The sequence below is a fragment of the Lithobates pipiens genome, unplaced genomic scaffold, assembly GCF_037356315.1.
Source record: "Lithobates pipiens isolate NorthernLeopardFrog02 unplaced genomic scaffold, aLitPip1_a1.2 Scaffold_30, whole genome shotgun sequence".
Lineage (NCBI taxonomy): Eukaryota > Metazoa > Chordata > Amphibia > Anura > Ranidae > Lithobates > Lithobates pipiens.
Window position 1 is genome coordinate 81,844,845 of NW_027507791.1, and position 16,946 is coordinate 81,861,790.

The window sequence follows — 16,946 nt, forward strand, 5'->3', positions numbered from 1 at the left end:
TGTGAAACTACTGAGGACTATGAGTGCTATACTTGGATACATAACACCAGCATTGAGGTACCTGACTATTATGACATCATTGCACAACACCGTACGGAAGTAAAGAATTTACAAGAGAAGGCCCGAAATATTGGTCGCGACTGGGATCCGTTTGGTGGAACTTTTAGTTTCTCAGGGTTATTCTCTTGGGTTAAGAAGGCAGCAATGACGATTATAGTGGTGCTCTTATTCGTATTTTTCTTTTATGCATGCTTTAAACTGCTCATGTGCTTTTGCAAGAAAGCCAAGGTAAATGATGCGGAAAAGATGGAACTTTTGTGAAGATAGGTGGATTTAGTTTCTTGACATCACCCATCTGTCAGAAAAGCCACTCTTCCTGAATTTTAGATGTTGGTACTGTCCAGGGGGATGGGTGTATACCCCTCTGACAACTCGCGGTCGGGGAGAGTACTCTGGATATAGGCCGACTAGAACTTGTTCAGGTGGACCCAGGGCAAGAGGGAGGGGTGATGTCAAAGGGGGAAATGTAAGGATTAAGGTATGTCTAAACAAAATGGTTGACAGTATGTCTTACTAAATACTTGTCTTTCTCTATCCTTCTCAGTAAAATAAGGACTCATCATCTTTAGTCACGTACGCATAAGAGGCCGCATCAGCCCTAAAAAGTAGTCTACGCCCAGAAGATTGTCTTATCAGCTGATAACACCCGGAGAATTGCTTTTTCTTTGCAAAAATGTTGTTTTTTTACATTGCTGATGTTTGCCCTTTTCTGTCTATAAAAGAGAAGTAATAAAGAGCCAGAGTCAGAGTTAAGCACGGACTTCTGAGCAGAAATACTGAATACCTCCGTGTCTCTTTGCTTAGATAAGAACTCTAACTAACAATTGGGAAACGGTAACATAACCTGACAAATAGGTGACTTGTTGAGGTCACACCTAACAAAGTCTCACACATTTGGTATCGTTATACTCAGGAGGAGTAGTAGAACGTATTTTGGGGTGTCATTTTTGCTATGTACATGCTATGTGTTGGAAATATCTTATAAATGGACAACTTTACGTAAAAAAATGCGTTTTCATTTTTTTTCCACATTTTCCCAAAACTTCTGGAAAAAAAATAAACCATTCAAACGACTCAATATGCCTCATAGATTATACGTTGGGGTGTTAGCTTTCCAAAATGGGGTCACTTTGTGGGCATTTCCATTGTCCTGGTGCTCCAGGGCCTTCAAAACTGTAATAGGTGGTTGAGAAATGAAATGTGTAATTTATGCTCCTAGAACGCCTGATGGTGCTATTTCAATATTGGGCCTCTGTATGTGGTCAGGCTGTGTAAAAGTCTCACACATTTGGTATCATAATACTCAGAAGGAGTAGCAGAACGTATTTTGGGGTGTCATTTGTGGTATACACATGCCATGTGAGAGAAATAACCTATTACATTAAATGAAATAGATGATACTAAGGATTCTGAGTGGGAAAACGTCAGAGCTGGTCCTAGTCCACCATCTAAGGTTAGGAATACAAATATTCCTTCAGGGGCCCTACTTGTCCCAAGGGCAGGAAGTTTTCCTCAGGGAGAGGACTTAGCTGGTCCCCAACTTCTATGCCTGAGGGGTGTCTTGGAGTCAAGCCCTTATAGTTGTGATTATCTGCAACTGAGCTGCAGACATTTGTTTTTTTACTCTAAAGGGCTAATTTGATGTTTTTAACACCTTAATGAAGGCGATACAAAAAGCATGCTGCTACCAAATATCTTGACAGCAGGAGGTGGTAGCTGGTATCAGGTTACCCATCTATGACAAGGCACTCTGCCTTGCATATTATTATGAGTCAGTACTGTAATTGTGTTGTCCCTCCTATACATTGTAAAGCAATGCGCAAACTGTTGGCGCTATATAAATTGTGTATAATAATGCTCAAGGGCATCCGCAGAACTTTTTTCGGGGGGGGCAACATCTTGGGGTCACCAATGCACTGCCCCTTTTCAACAATGTCATTATCATGGTCAGAGACTGCAGACGTAGTAGAGTCCCTAGGATAAGTAATGGATAATGACCAACAGGCCCTCTTACCAGAGCCAGCGAAACTACAGCAGTAATCCCTCTGGTTGGACGATCGATCACTCTGGGTCCCCCGGGGGCAATTCTGGTCAGTAGTGTAGCAGGTCTGTACCCTGGTCTCTCTGGCTTCCGTCCGGCACATTACTCATTGTTTGTCCTGTAGCACTCTCTCCCTCAGCTTTTTTCCAGGCTGCAGTCTCTCAATCTCTCTTGATCGAGCTGTAGCCTCCTCCCTGTGGAAAATGGGGCTGCCAATCTTTGGCACTACATGTCCCATGATGTTCTCCTCTCATAGTCTCCTTTGATTGGCTATCAGTTATGGCCAATAGGGAAGGAACAGAGCAGGCAGGAAGCCCCGACAGCGATGCAACTGTGCTGAATTTAAGATCTGATCCTCAATTCCGGGGGGGGGGGGGGGGGGCACTTGACCCCCCTTGCCCCTACCTGTGGACGCCCATGATAATACTTCGGAGCTCTACCCGAATCACAACTCATATACCCATAACATTGTTATATGCTCTAATTTCATTATAGCACCTTTACCTTGCTTCTACATTCTTCTGTCTTTCTTTTTTTTCTTTATTTCCTGGTCCTGGATGCTGCGGATATGGGTGGTGCGGCTGCGGATATGGGCGGGGTTTCAGCGGCCAGGTCTGAACTTCCTCTTGGCTGCACTGTCTCCTGGGATCCTTTTTTCAAGTTCCCAGGAGTCTGTGCGGCGCCCAGGCGTGAGTTATAACGCGATTTAGAAAAAGGAAGTTGTTGTCAGCGCTCGGATTAGTTTTAACTGCGCATGCGCGAGATCAGCGCTTGAACGGGTGGTGTATGCTGGGACATCAGCAGCACAGTGTCCTGGAAGAGAATGCCTGTGGGCATGTGAAGATGGAAACCGGCAGCAGAAGATTTTATAAATGAGTATCTTTTCGGAAAAACGGCAGCAGGACATTTTAAAAAGGGAACAAGTAAGTGCAACATTTAAATATAGTACTCCTTGTGATTTCCCCCCACAAAAAAAAAAAAGACGGTGGAACCCCGCTTTAATAGTTACCTGCCCCCACCCTGGCTGCTGATCTTTGCTCTTTTTGCAGAGCCAGAGCCACAGTGGCTGAAAGATTCCTACACCTACTGGAGTGTCAGATACCCGTTCTCCTCTGTGCACTGTGGTTCCCTCCTCGGGTCCTCACCAGGTCCTAGGGTTAGTGGATGAAACCACAGCTTGCAGGGGGGGGGGGGGGGGGGGGCATTTATCTGACTCAGTAATGTCAGATGCAGAAAAGGAAGGTAGTGGCACCAGAAGATTTAAGTATTAAAAAAAATATATGTATTAGATGTATTAATTACATTAGATTATGATTGCATTTATTGATATAGTAATACATTAATGTATGTATTAATTTGTTATTATTACAATAAGTAATTTATTAAAATATAACATTTTCTTTACAGACATGGCTTATTTACAACTTCTAAATCTAGCAATAATGTATTAAATGTTCTCCATTCCCATTCGCCCTTTGCTGTGAAAGGTTGAGTCCCATCCATCCACTTGTAAGGTACAGCAGCTTGTTGTTGCAGCTCTGGCAGGCAACATGGGCAATCTCCAGGATACAGAAACAACAAACTCTCGTCATAGAACACAGAGCTGCCCTGCTAATTCCAGCCAGCCGGAGATCACACGTAAGACATCATCTCTTGCAAGGATTTGTGTCACTTTGTTCTTGCAAAGCCAGTATATGACCTTTAAACTGTATCTCTGCTCTTCTACATTAATGTCATTGCTTGCTGTCAGATCATAAACAGATCCAAGGTTTGTGTATGCGGCTGATTCAGCCCACACCAGTATCAAAGGCTGCATTTACCCATAGATATTTCAGTTACAGATGGATGATAGTAAAAGAGGAATACCTTCTTATCTTCTAATAGATCTGGGGACCACTGCTGTAAAAGTGTTTGATTGGTCATTACATATCCACAGAGGGGAGTCTCTCTCCTTTTGCAGCATTCTTGTGAAATTGGATTAGAAAATATGTCTGTAAGAATTAAGGTGATCTTTCATCAACTGCTGAAACACACTGGGGTTGATTTACTAAAAGGAAATCCACCTTGCACTACAAGTGCATTTGGAAGTGTACTTGTAAGTGCAGTCGCTTTAGATCTGTGGGGAAGCTCTGCTGATTTTTATCATCCAATCATGTACAGGCAAAAATGCTGTTTATTATTTTCCTTGCATGTCCCCCTCAGATCTACAGTGACTGCACTTCCAAGTGCACTTGCAGTGCAAAGTGGATTTGCCTTTAGTAGATAACCCCACTCTATTGTTCTGCATTTTGCTATCAACTGAAATGATCTATAATTTTTTAATTTAAAGCGGAAGTTTAGGTATGAATTTTATTACATAGTTACAATGGTTCAGTTTGGACCAACATACCTGACAGAGCCCAGTGTAATCTGCAAATCACTGTAGTAGTTGTTGCTACCACAGTGATCACAGCAAACTTGTGTCCAGTGCAATTCTGCTTGGTAACCACAGGGGGTCACCCTCTTGGCAGTGCAATTTAGAGAAAGCCACATTTTATATAATATATATATATATATATATATAGTTGTGCTTTTTAAGGACAGTTTCCCGCACAGTATTTATTAAGTAATTTTTAACGACGATATTTTTAAGATACAAAATCAATCTATATGACACAGTCTATACATGGTAAACTTATTCACGGAGATGAGTGATCATACAAAATTGTTACATTTATTGGTTGACAAAAGACAAACATTTACATGAAATTAAAGTATCGATTGCGTGACATGAACACCTTGACAATTAATGGAAACACCTACAAAATGGGAGTGTAGTACTTTGGACTTAATTATCACCATTATCACTTCTCGGTAGAATCAATAACCTTTTGATAATTGACAATTAACCACTTTGCATCCAGGCCAATTCTGACATTTCTCTCCTACATGTAAAATTCATCATTTTTTTTGCTAGAAAATTACATAGAACCCCCAAACATATATGTTTTTTTTTAGCAAAGACCCTAGAGAATACAATGGCGGTTGTTGCAACTTTTTATCTCGCATGGTATTTTTTCAGAAAAAAAACTGTTTCATGCTTAAAAAAAATTTTTTTTTTCTACATAATGTGATATATGAAGATACACCGAGTAAATAGATACCCAACATGTCACACTTCAAAATTGCACGCGCTTGTGGAATGGCGCCAAACTTGGGTATTTAAAAATCCTCATAAGCGACGCTTTAAATTTTTTTACTGGTTACGTTTTGCGTTACAGAGGAGGTCTAGTGCTAGAATTATTGCTCTCGCTCTAACGTTCGCGCCAATACCTCACGTGTGGTTTGCACACCGTTTTCATATGTGGGCGGGACTTGTGTATGCGTTCGCTTCTGCGTACGAGCTCACGGGGACAGGGGCACTTTAATTTTTTTTTTTTTATTGTTAATTTTACTTTTATTTTTATTTTTTTAGTTTGACACTTAAAAAAATAAAATAAAAAATTGATTACTTTTATTCCTAATACAAGGAATGTAAACATCCCTTTGTAACAGAAATATGGCACGATTGGACCTATTTACAGTGAGATATGGGGTCAATAAGACCCCATATCTCACCTCTAGGCTGGGAAGCCTAAAATAATAAAAAAACAAAACCAATCCTGGCTTCCTAGCCAAATCGGCACCGTTATTTTGAATGCAGAGGCCGGGCGTGACGTCATAACATCGCGCCCGGTCTCCGAACGATCATAGAGACTCCGGGGACGATCTGGTCCGCCGAAAATCTCTATGGTATTATCCGGGGGGCCGGCGGATCCTGTGACCGACTCACCGATGGAAGCGGTGAGTCGGTAGAAGCACCGGAGGGAGGCGGGAGGGGGGGACGTCCCCTCCCGTAAGAACGAACAAGCGGCGGAACAGCCGCTATGATAGTTCTTATGGTGCAGGAAAACGCAGATATCTGAATGATGTCTGTGGCCTCAGGCATCATTCAGATATACCCCCGGAAAGTCAAGGATGTCCCTGGACGTACCTTGGGAGGGAAGTGGTTAAACAGAATGTCTGTATTTCACACGTCCAACCGTTACTATACTGCAGGTAAGTGGTTAACAATGTGAAATAAATTAGACGTTTGTTTGTCAATAAAATTGGCAACTATGCAAAAAAATGTATGATGAATAATTTAATTTAGAGAAAATAATTTAAAAGGCAGTTATTGATTCAGGAGAATGATTTTTAATAATAGAATATTCAAAACATAAATATGTAAGAGAACATAGAAGATATAATCAACAAAATATTTACCCATTCCAAAATGGCTATCAGTGTGGATTGTTGGTTACCAGGATTTTTAAGATGGCTGCCATGGCTTTCAACATGGATTCTCTTATAGAGGAATTACTTTGTGTGACCTCTGAGTTCCAAGCAGGAATCTTCGTGAATGTAAAAATATGTATTCATGCATGGTGCATGAGTGTCAGTTTGTCTGGGGGTCTCCCAGTGTCCCCCTCAGTGTGCGTCCCCTGAGCTCCCCCTCTTCATGGCATCTTTCTTGTTTCTTAAATATCCTCTTAAACAAAAAGATCATAAAATTATACTAAGTTCTGCCCAAAAGGGTATGTGTGCCTTCCTCATTGGCAGGCGACCTTTCCCAGGAGTCTAATGATTTTAAGGTAATAGCACCTTCAACCACCAGGTGTCTCACATGTGTTTGGTGTTTATCTCTTTAAGTAAATTTTTTTTTTTTAATTCTATAATATGCGTTCGTTTTTATATATGTCCTAATGAATATATCTCTAGTGTTCAGGAATGGTAGTAATGGATATAATAGAAAATACGCTTAATATAATTTAGCATAATCCCCATTGTATAAAATGGTTTATATATTTATATTTATGTGTATATATATATATATATATATATATATATATATATATATATATATATATGTACAGGTTATATATATCAATCAAAATTACCTAAAATTATTATCTATATGGATACATGTATAATTCGGGTATCCAATCAATATTTGTTTATCTAAACATAGGTTCCATTCTTATACAGTTATAATCACGATTATATGTTTTTCATAATACTAAATTCGTTGCTAAAACACTTCTACTTATGATCACACTTTCATATATATTTTCTTTATGACAAAGTTCTTTAGATCATTAGATACTAAAATTATAATATTTCTTTGATGACCTACAAATATCACATATAATTTGAATGACTTCATCGTATGAGTACTTTTAAACTATGTCCGACTTGCATATCCCTCTAACACCATATTTTGAGATGGACTTTGAACAGTCCAATAAATGTTTAGATTAGTTGTGCCTTCAAGTCCCTGGAAATCACACAATAGGTTTTGTTGGACAAGGTGTCAGCTATTGAATTTTGTCTTCATGGTTGTATATTGTCCAAACTGTCTTCACTTGAGCACAATGGGGTTTTCTAGTTAAGGGTTATTCCCATGTGATCATTCCTTATGCAAGTTTGGTCTTCTCAATCTAACCAACAAAATAAGTACACATCTTTTTGTTTAGTGACAAAAGCTACCATTGTTGATACAAGGCATTCTCAGGATGTTTGCAGTACCCGGCAAGCATCCCTCACTGTGCGGAGCGCCGCTGCCCTCTCTGAATATTCACTTTCCTAACACTAACCCACCTCTCCGCCAATCAGGTACACGGGTCTGTTAACAGGCAACTGATTGGCTGAAAGGACAGGCACTGCGAGTGGACGCCTATCAGGAATAGGGGAGGAGACACATGGAGGATACAGGAGCTGCTGTCTGACCCGCTGCAAGGTCCCACCGCTCGCAACCGTCACCCGCATGCCTGACCCACCACCGAGACAGGGGAAGTGCCAGGCAGACAGCGAGCATATACTTGAACTTCAAACTGCATTTGATGGGGCACAGTGGCCCTATTTGATGGGGCACAGTGGACCTATTTGATGGGGCACAGTGGACCTATTTGATGAGCACAGTGAGGCTGCAATTTATGTTTTTTCTTCAGAATTTTTCAGTTTGTTTGCGCCCCCCAAAAATTTTGAGCACCACTGCACTGTAGCAATGGCACCTGCTACAGTAATTTGAACTTTACAGAGGAATCAATCAGGTATGAGATATGCATACTTACATTTCTTCATGCAGGAACAATTTAACTATAGAAGGAAATCAGACCTAAACTTCAGTTTTAAATGATCTATCAAAACAGTTAAATTAGATTTATGATTGATCGATCAACCCTCAATGTATCAGGAAACCAATCATCAATGCTCAGTTAGTGATTATCTGTGGTGATCGCAGCTGGACGCACTGCAGTGATTGCTGGCTGTGCGAACAGCCACAAATACCTGCAGCCAACAGCCAGCCTGTCATTGCAGTGTATGGGCTCAGCGGCTCCTGCTATCCACACACAGCTGTAGAGAATCAGTAGATTCTTGCTGCTGGCCTTTGTAGCGTGGCTAGACACCCATGCAAATGGAGCTTAATGCTTACAGGTATAAGATGTGTAAAGCGGACACCATGGGGTCAATTTATATATAAAAAAAATAATTGCTGTCACATCCAATCCTATATTTTTGTGTAATAGGTTAATTTCTAATGACTGTCAGCTCCATCTAGTGGCCAGAATGTGGTATTTTCATGACTGAAGTATTGCAGGACAAAACCACATTATGGGCACTAGATGGAGTTGACAATCGTAGGAAATTGACATATTGGACAAAAATACTAAATTATTCTTGACAGCTGGCTGCTTGAGACTTTTACTTTAATAAATAGAAGAATGTACAATGAAATTGTAACAAAGGTCTCATTACCTGGATTCAGTAAGGAGATGGTGCAATCAGGTTGTAATGTATATAGCCAGTTTTACAGATATGATCAAAAATAATTTGCATTAAAAAAGTGTGTGCCAACAATTCTGGCAGCAAGCTCCCAACATAAACATTTACTTCTTAGGTCTCTGATACAAATAATCATCTTTTAATACACGTTTACTTTGTTATATCTTCAGCTGCGTACCATGGAAGTAGAAAAGAGCATCTTAAAGACGCCAAATCATAAGACGGATCAAAGGTAAACGGGAATGCTCTTTTATCAATAAATCTGTATTTTGTACAATGACAGTTTCATAGTTAAAGAAACGATTCACTTTCTTTCCCACTATGTTTACAAGGACAGTTTTTCGGCAGCTCTCACAGATCCCTGCCTCCCCTGCACTCACAAAAGGGACAAGGGAGATGCAGGTGCAATGTGTGATGGGGGGTACAGGTGAGGGCTGTTGAAGGAGATATGTGCAAAATGTGGAGATTAGGGGAGAGTGATGCAGATGTCAGAGCCAAAGAGCAGCGGAAATGAGATGTGGACAGCCTGTAAAAGAGTTTAACCTTGCACACTGTACACAGCACACCCCTAAACCCTGTACTCTGTATGTAGCACACTCCTCAACCATGCACACAGCACACTCCTGAACTTGAGTTGTACACCCCTGCTCTATAGTGTGTACTTGTCTCAATTCAGAGCCCTAAGTGCCATGTCTGTCTGCTGCTTTGTTCCTCTGCCATCAGAATGAGTTACTTCCAAAAAAAATTCCTGACACCGAGGTGGAAAGCTCCAGCACACAGCCAGTAATTTGTTCTGTTTGTGTGTGTGTGTGTGTGTGTGTGTGTGTGTGTGTGTGTGTGTGTAGGGGGTGGAGGTGTTACCTTCACTTCAGTCAGCACTGCAGAATGTAACGTTAGATCTCCCCCCTTCCGAAAGCTCAAACAAGCTGTATAAAGTCTGTGCTTTGAACGTGTGTAGAGGAGAGGATACTGCAGATAAAGATACAACTCATGCTGGAGGATTTGTTTAATCTCTCTGTAATACCTAAGGACAGTCACTCTACTGGGTATTTGCAATGCCCGTACACACGATAGGATTTTCCGACGGAAAATGTTTGATAGGAGCTTGTTGTCGGAATTGTACATATTCCATCAGAATTTCCGTAACACAAAATTTGAGATCTGGTTCTCAAATTTTCTGACAACAAAATCCGTTGTTGGCAATTCCGATTGTGTGTACACAATTCTGACAAGTTCAACGCATGTTTGGAATCAAGCAGAAGAGCAGCACTGGCTATTGAACTTCATTTTTCTCAGCTCGTTGTATGTCACCACGTTCTTAATGTTCGCAATTTCGGATCAACATCAAGTCCAACCTATGTGTGTGATTATATGTCAGTATTACATTGTATATCCCTGTATGTTGTGGTCATTCAGGTGCTTATCTAATAGTTTCTTGAAACTATCAATGCCCCTTGCTGAGACCACCACCTGTGGAAGGGAATTCCACATCCTTGCCACTCTTACAGTAAAAAACCCTCTACATAGTTTTCTTTTCTAATTTTAATGAGTGGCCACTAGTCTTGTTAAACTCCCTTTTGCGGAAAAGTTTTATCCCTATTGTGGGGTCACCATTAGTGATGGACGAACTTCCGACGGGACGTTTCGCGAACGCGGCCGGGGCCCATTAACTTCAATGGGAGGCGAACTTCGCAAACCTACAGGTCAAATTTGCAGCCACAAAATAATTAATAGCTGTGCAAACATAGTCCCACCACATGGCCAATGACATAACACATGTATGAGGTGAATCTGGGATCGACAACTACAAGCATTCTTTTTTTATATGGGAAATTGTTGTGACAATTCAGGACTGTGGAGCGCATGAAGGCAATGGAGGAGAGGGAAGGTCAGGGACCAGGGTAGGCAAAGAAGAGGGTGCAGGAGATGATCACCAGCAGCGTGACATACAGCAATGACACCTGCACCGTGATAGAGTGATCTGACAACAGCACTGTGATAGAGAGCACTGACATCAGCAGCGTGACATAAAGCACTAACACCAGCACCGTGATATACAGCACTGACAGCAGCACCGTGATAGAGAGCACTGACATCAGCAGCGTGACATAAAGCACTAACACCAGCACCGTGATATACAGCACTGACAGCAGCACCGTGATAGAGAGCACTGACATCAGCAGCGTGACATAAAGCACTAACACCAGCACCGTGAAATACAGCACTGACAGCAGCACCGTGATAGGGAGCACTGACATCAGCAGCGTGACATACAGCAATGACACCTGCACCGTGATAGTCATCTGACAACAGCACCATGATAGAGAGCACTGACATCAGCAGCGTGACATAAAGCACTAACACCAGCACCGTGATATACAGCACTGACAGCAGCACCGTGATAGAGAGCACTGACATTAGCAGCGTGACATAAAGCACTAAACACCAGCACCGTGATATACAGCACTGACAGCAGCACCGTGATAGAGAGCACTGACATCAGCAGCGTGACATAAAGCACTAACACCAGCACCGTGAAATACAGCACTGACAGCAGCACCGTGATAGAGAGCACTGACATCAGCAGCGTGACATACAGCAATGACACCTGCACCGTGATAGAGTCATCTGACAACAGCACTGTGATAGAGAGCACTGACATCAGCAGTGTGACATAAAGCACTAACACCAGCACCGTGATATACAGCACTGACAGCAGCACCGTGATAGAGAGTACTGACATCAGCACCGTGATTTACAGCACTGACACCTGCACCGTAAGCAGCCCCAGGAGGAAGTCAGCATAGCACAGGGATGGTGGGAGCCCCTCATAATGAGCATAGCACAGGGATGGTGGGAGCCCCTCATAATGAGCATAGCACAGGGATGGTGGGAGCCCCTCATAATATGCACAGCAGAGGTACAGCCCCAGGAGGATGTCAGCACAGCACAGGGATGGTGGCAGCCCCTCATAATAAGCAGCCCCAGTAGAAATATGACACCGCTCAACCTCTTCAAAGAGGAGGGTAAGGGCATATAGTACGGTGTGCTTTTTTTGGACAAGGAAGTGAGCCAAATGAAGAAAGAAGGTCTCTGTGCTCGATTAAAAAAAATAGTTTATAGACATATACATGGTCTACTGGTCACATGTGTTGAATTCCTCCGAGATCCATGCCTCATTCATTTTTAGAAATGTGAGGTAGTTAACACTGTCGTGAGCTAGGCGAGTACGCTTATCGGTCACGATCCCCCCTGCTGCGCTGAACGTCCTTTCGGACAGGACACTGGACGAGGGGCAAGCCAACAGTTCGATTGCAAATTGGGCAAGCTCTGGCCAGAGGTCAAGCCTGCCCACCCAGTAGTCCAGGGGTTCATCACTCCTCAGAGCGTCCACATCGGCCGTTAACACGATGTAGTCGGACACCTGACGGTCTAGGCGTTCCCTGATGCTGTATCCGGATGACACCTGTCGATGGGTCGGCTGAAAGAATGACCTCATATCCGAAGTCACCAACACATCTTCAAGCCGGCCTCTTCTTGCAGGCGCTGTTGGATTGGTACCCACAACTCCTTCTCTGGGAGTGGGAATTGCTCCTCTGCCAGCGCACGCAAAGGCAGAATGCAGCATTTCTCGAAGCAAGGCCTGGAAGTGCTCCATTCTGCCAGCCCTCTGTGATGGCGGTAACATTTCCGCCAATTTGTGTTTGTACCGGGGGGTCTAAGTATGTTGCCACCCAGTACTGGTCCTTGACCCTTATGTTTTTTATACAGGGGTCCCTATTAAAACACTGGAGCAGGAAGGCCCCCATTTGCACTAAAGTGGAAGCGGTGTGGTGGCCTGGCTCCTGCTCATCATCCAGGAGAATGTCGTCCTCTTCATTCTCCTCTCCCCATCCACGCACAACAACAGGGGTCCCAGAAAGGTTTAAAGCATGCTCTTCTTGCTCCTCCTCATCCGCCCCGGCACCATCCTCCTCTGACTCCTCTTCAGACTCCTGTTGTTGACTTGTCTCAGATAGAGTAGCCCCCCTGGGAATTCATCCAGCATTGCGACTTCCTCATCTTCCCGCCCCTGCTCCTCCACAGCTTGATCAATGACACAACGCAATGCACGCTCCATAAAGAAGGCATAAGGTACCATGTCACTGATGGCGCCATGGCTGCGACTGACCAGTTTGGAGATCTCAAATGGCCGCAGAAGTCTGCATGTGTCGCGCATGAGCAGCCACTGGCGCGGTGAAAAAAAACCCAGCTCCCCAGAACCTGTTCTGCCGCAGAGTTCATACAGGTAGACGTTAACTGCACGTTTCTGCTGGAGCAGCCTATCAAGCATATAGAAGGTTGAGTTCCATTGCGTCGGGCAATCGCAAATAAGACGTCTGACCATCAGATTATGTCACCGCTGAATGTCAGCAAGGCGAGCCATGGCCGTGTAAGATCTTCTGAAATGGGCCGAGATTTTCCTTGCCTGCCGCAAGATGTCCTGGACCCCAGGGTATTTGACAACGAATCGCTGCACGACCAAGTTTAAGACGTGTGCCATGCATGACACGTGTGTCATTTTGCCCTGTTTCAATGTGCTAAGCAGATTGGCACAGTTGTCACACACCACTTTACCAACTGTCAAATTGAGCGGTGTTAGCCACTGATCTGCCTGTGAACGCAAAGCTGAAAGGAGTGCCGGGCCAGTGTGGCTCTTGGCTTCCAGGCACAACAGACGCAGCATGGCATGGCAACGTCTCACCTGGCATGTCGAATAGGTTCTGGGGAGCTTGGGCGGCGCAGCGGAGTAGACGCTAGCAGCGGAAAAGGAGGAGTCAGCTGAGGAGGAGAGGGAGGAGGATGGAGTAGGAGGAGGAGGAGGAGAAGAAGAGTCAGGCCTGCATGCAATCCGTGGCAGTAAAACCAAATCTACACGGGTGCCACGGGTTACATGCTTGACGGCGTCAGAAGGTTCACCCAGTGGGCAGTAAAAGTGATATACCTTCCCTGCCCGTGTTTGCTAGACAACGTGTTTGTGGTCAGATGTATCTTGGCACCGACACTGTGTGCCAGAGATACATTCACTTGCCGCTGAACATGGCCATATAGCTCTGGGATGCCCTTCTCTGAGAAATACTTCCTTCCTGGGACCTTCCATTGTGGTGTTCCAATGGCCGCAAATTTGCAAAAGGCCTCCGAGTCCACCAGTTTATATGGCAGTAGTTGGCGGGCTATGAGTTCTGACAAGCCAGCGGTCAACCGTTGGGCAAGAGGGTTATCCGGCGTCATCATTTTTTTGCGCTCGAACATTAGGCCCACGGAAGCCTGCCTTTTTGCAGAAAACCGTGAGCTTGGCGTGATGGAAGGTGGAGTGGAGGACAATTGTGAGGAGAGAGGAGAAGGAGAAGTAGAAGACGAGGCTGGACGGTGAGAGCCTGGAGTGTGGCTTTGCGTGTTCCGTTGCTCCCACTCGGCTCGGTGATGGCTGCTCATGTGCCTTCTTAAGGCGGTCGTCCCTAGGTGAGTGTTGGGCTTACCGCGACTAATGCGTTGACTGCAAAGATTGCAGATGGCAACGCTATTGTCAGCAGCGGACACGTTAAAAAAAGCCCACACTGCGGAGCCATGTGCCGTTGTCCTGGGAGCACCAGATGTGACCGTACATGGTCGATGACTCGCTCCTGATACATTTGCAGTCTGCTTTGTCCCTCCTGTGCAATGTAAGTTATTCCTGCTTCTCCTCCCTATCTGCTGGTCCGTATCTCCCTCTGAACTCCCCTCCTCTTCCTCTCTTGTGGGCACCCACGTGACATCACTGGACACGTCATCATCGACGTCACCTTCCCCACCGCTATAAGTAAAGATCTCGGAGTAGGCAGCAACACCAGGGACCAACCTCCTCCTTGGGCTGATCTGGGTACTGTCGTCAGACTGCTGAGTGGCGCTTGTTGCTACCTCCTCTTCCTGATCCAATACCAAGAGTGGCTGCGCATCAGAAATGTCTTGATATGGATCGGAAAATAATTCCTGTGACTCAAGCGGAAGGTATGTGGTGGTGGTGGTGGTGTTGGTGGTAGTGTCTTTGGGGGTGCACATAGCAGAGAGTGAAGAAGAGGGTGCAGATCGAGAGGATGAGGAGGGTGCAGAAGAGTAAGGCTGAGTGAGCCACTCAACCAAGTCTGGTGCGTCCTTTAAAGTAATTGAACGCACCTTCTGCAACTTCCCACTTTGGCTCAAGCCTGTTGCTCCTGCCCTACCCCTACCACCCCTGCGGAAGGGCCTGCCTCTTCCTCTGCCTGTCATTTTTTAAATTACCCTGTGACAAAACTCTCAGTCCCTATACCGATGAAGGACTGCTGCAGTATAGGGCAGCGGTCAGCAGTAGTGCACCTCAACCCTATGTATTGTGGACCTATACCAGTCCTTATAGAATGGCAGACTGTACCTCACTCAACCCTATGTACTGTAGTACCCTATACCTTACCAGTCCTTATAAGGAACTTTGTGGAACAAGTAGGTTGTGACTGATTAGCAGACTCTACGTCAGTCCCTATACCGATGAAGGACTGCTGCAGTATAGGGCAGCGGTCAGTAGTAGTGCACCTCAACCCTATGTATTGTGGACCTATACCAGTCCTTATAGAATAGCAGACTGTACCTCACTCAACCCTATGTACTATAGCACTCTACACCAGGTTATTATCAGTCCTTATAAAGGACCTTTGTGGAACAAGTAGGTTGTGAATGATTAGCAGACTGCAGCAGAAGGGCAGCAGTCAAGTATAATATTCTTTCTATATTTGGAAGAAAGAATATTATACGTGTACAAGCCTATTACCATACTACTGATACCAGTCCTGAAAAGAACCTTTGTGGACCTGATATAGTAACAGCTACTGATTAAACTGACCCTCACTGCCTCACACACTGCTTCCTGCCTGTCCCTATATAAACTGACAAAACAGAGGCTACTGGAACAATAACTGGAATAGCACTTTTGTGGACCTGATAGTAACAGCTAATGACTAAACTGACTGTCCCTACAGCAGACACACCGTCCTGTCCCTTTCTCTAAACTGACAAAAGACGCTCAGGCTGCTGCAACAATCAGTAGCACAGCAACCCTTTATACACCTAACACCTATACCAGTCCTGAAAAGAACTTTTGTGTACCAAATAGCTAGCGATTTGGGTCACTGCAATCTCTCCCTGCTCCACATAGCAACCTCTCCCTATAGTGACAGAAGAAAGAATGTAAAATGGCCGCCGGATCGGGTGTATTTATAAGTTAGGGGGAATGTCCAAGTGTCCATGTGCTGTAATGTCTCAATTGGCTGTCCTGTACCCCATGATGGATGTGTCATCATAGGTCAAAGTTTTTTACACAGTAAACATGGAAGTCCGCCGGGCGAACGGCGGCAATAGTCCGCCGATCGGGCGAATCGCAAAAAGCCAAAATTCGCCGCGAAACGACCGCCGGGCGAACCGTTCGGCCATCACTAGTCACCAGTATGGTATTTGTATATTGAAATCATATCCCCTCGCAAGCGTCTCTTCTCCAGAGAGAATAAGTTCAGTGCTCACAACCTTTCCTCATAACCATTATCCTCCAGACCCTTTATCAGCTTTGTTGCCCTTCTTTGTACTCGCTCCACTTCCAGTACATCCTTCCTAAGGACTGGTGCCCAGAACTGGACAGCATATTCCAGGTTTGGTCGGACCAGAGTCTTGTAGAGCAGGAGAATTATCGTTTTATCTCTGGAGTTGATCCCCTTTTTTTAGTGCATGCCAATATTCTGTTTGCTTTGTTAACAGCAGCTTGGCATTGCATGCCATTGCTGAGCCTATCATCTACTTGGACCCCAGGTCCTTTTCCATCCTAGATTCCCCCAGAGGTTCTCCCCCCCAGTGTATAAATTGCATTCCTGTTTTTGCCACCCTAATGCATTATATTACATTTTTTCTACTTTGAACCTCATTTGCCATGTAGATGCCCACCCCATTCATTTGTTCAGATCTT

At 44.3% G+C, this 16,946-nt stretch overlaps 1 long non-coding RNA gene across 1 annotated transcript in view; it reads left to right on the plus strand.

Moving 5' to 3' along the window:
- Nucleotides 1-3,585: 3,585 nt before the first annotated feature.
- LOC143943022 (uncharacterized) overlaps nucleotides 3,586-16,946 on the plus strand; it is a 49,925-nt gene continuing 36,564 nt past the window's right edge. The window contains exons 1-2 of the long non-coding RNA XR_013264870.1: nucleotides 3,586-3,739; nucleotides 9,115-9,176. This is a non-coding gene — a long non-coding RNA (uncharacterized LOC143943022). The remainder of the gene's footprint in view (nucleotides 3,740-9,114; nucleotides 9,177-16,946) is intronic.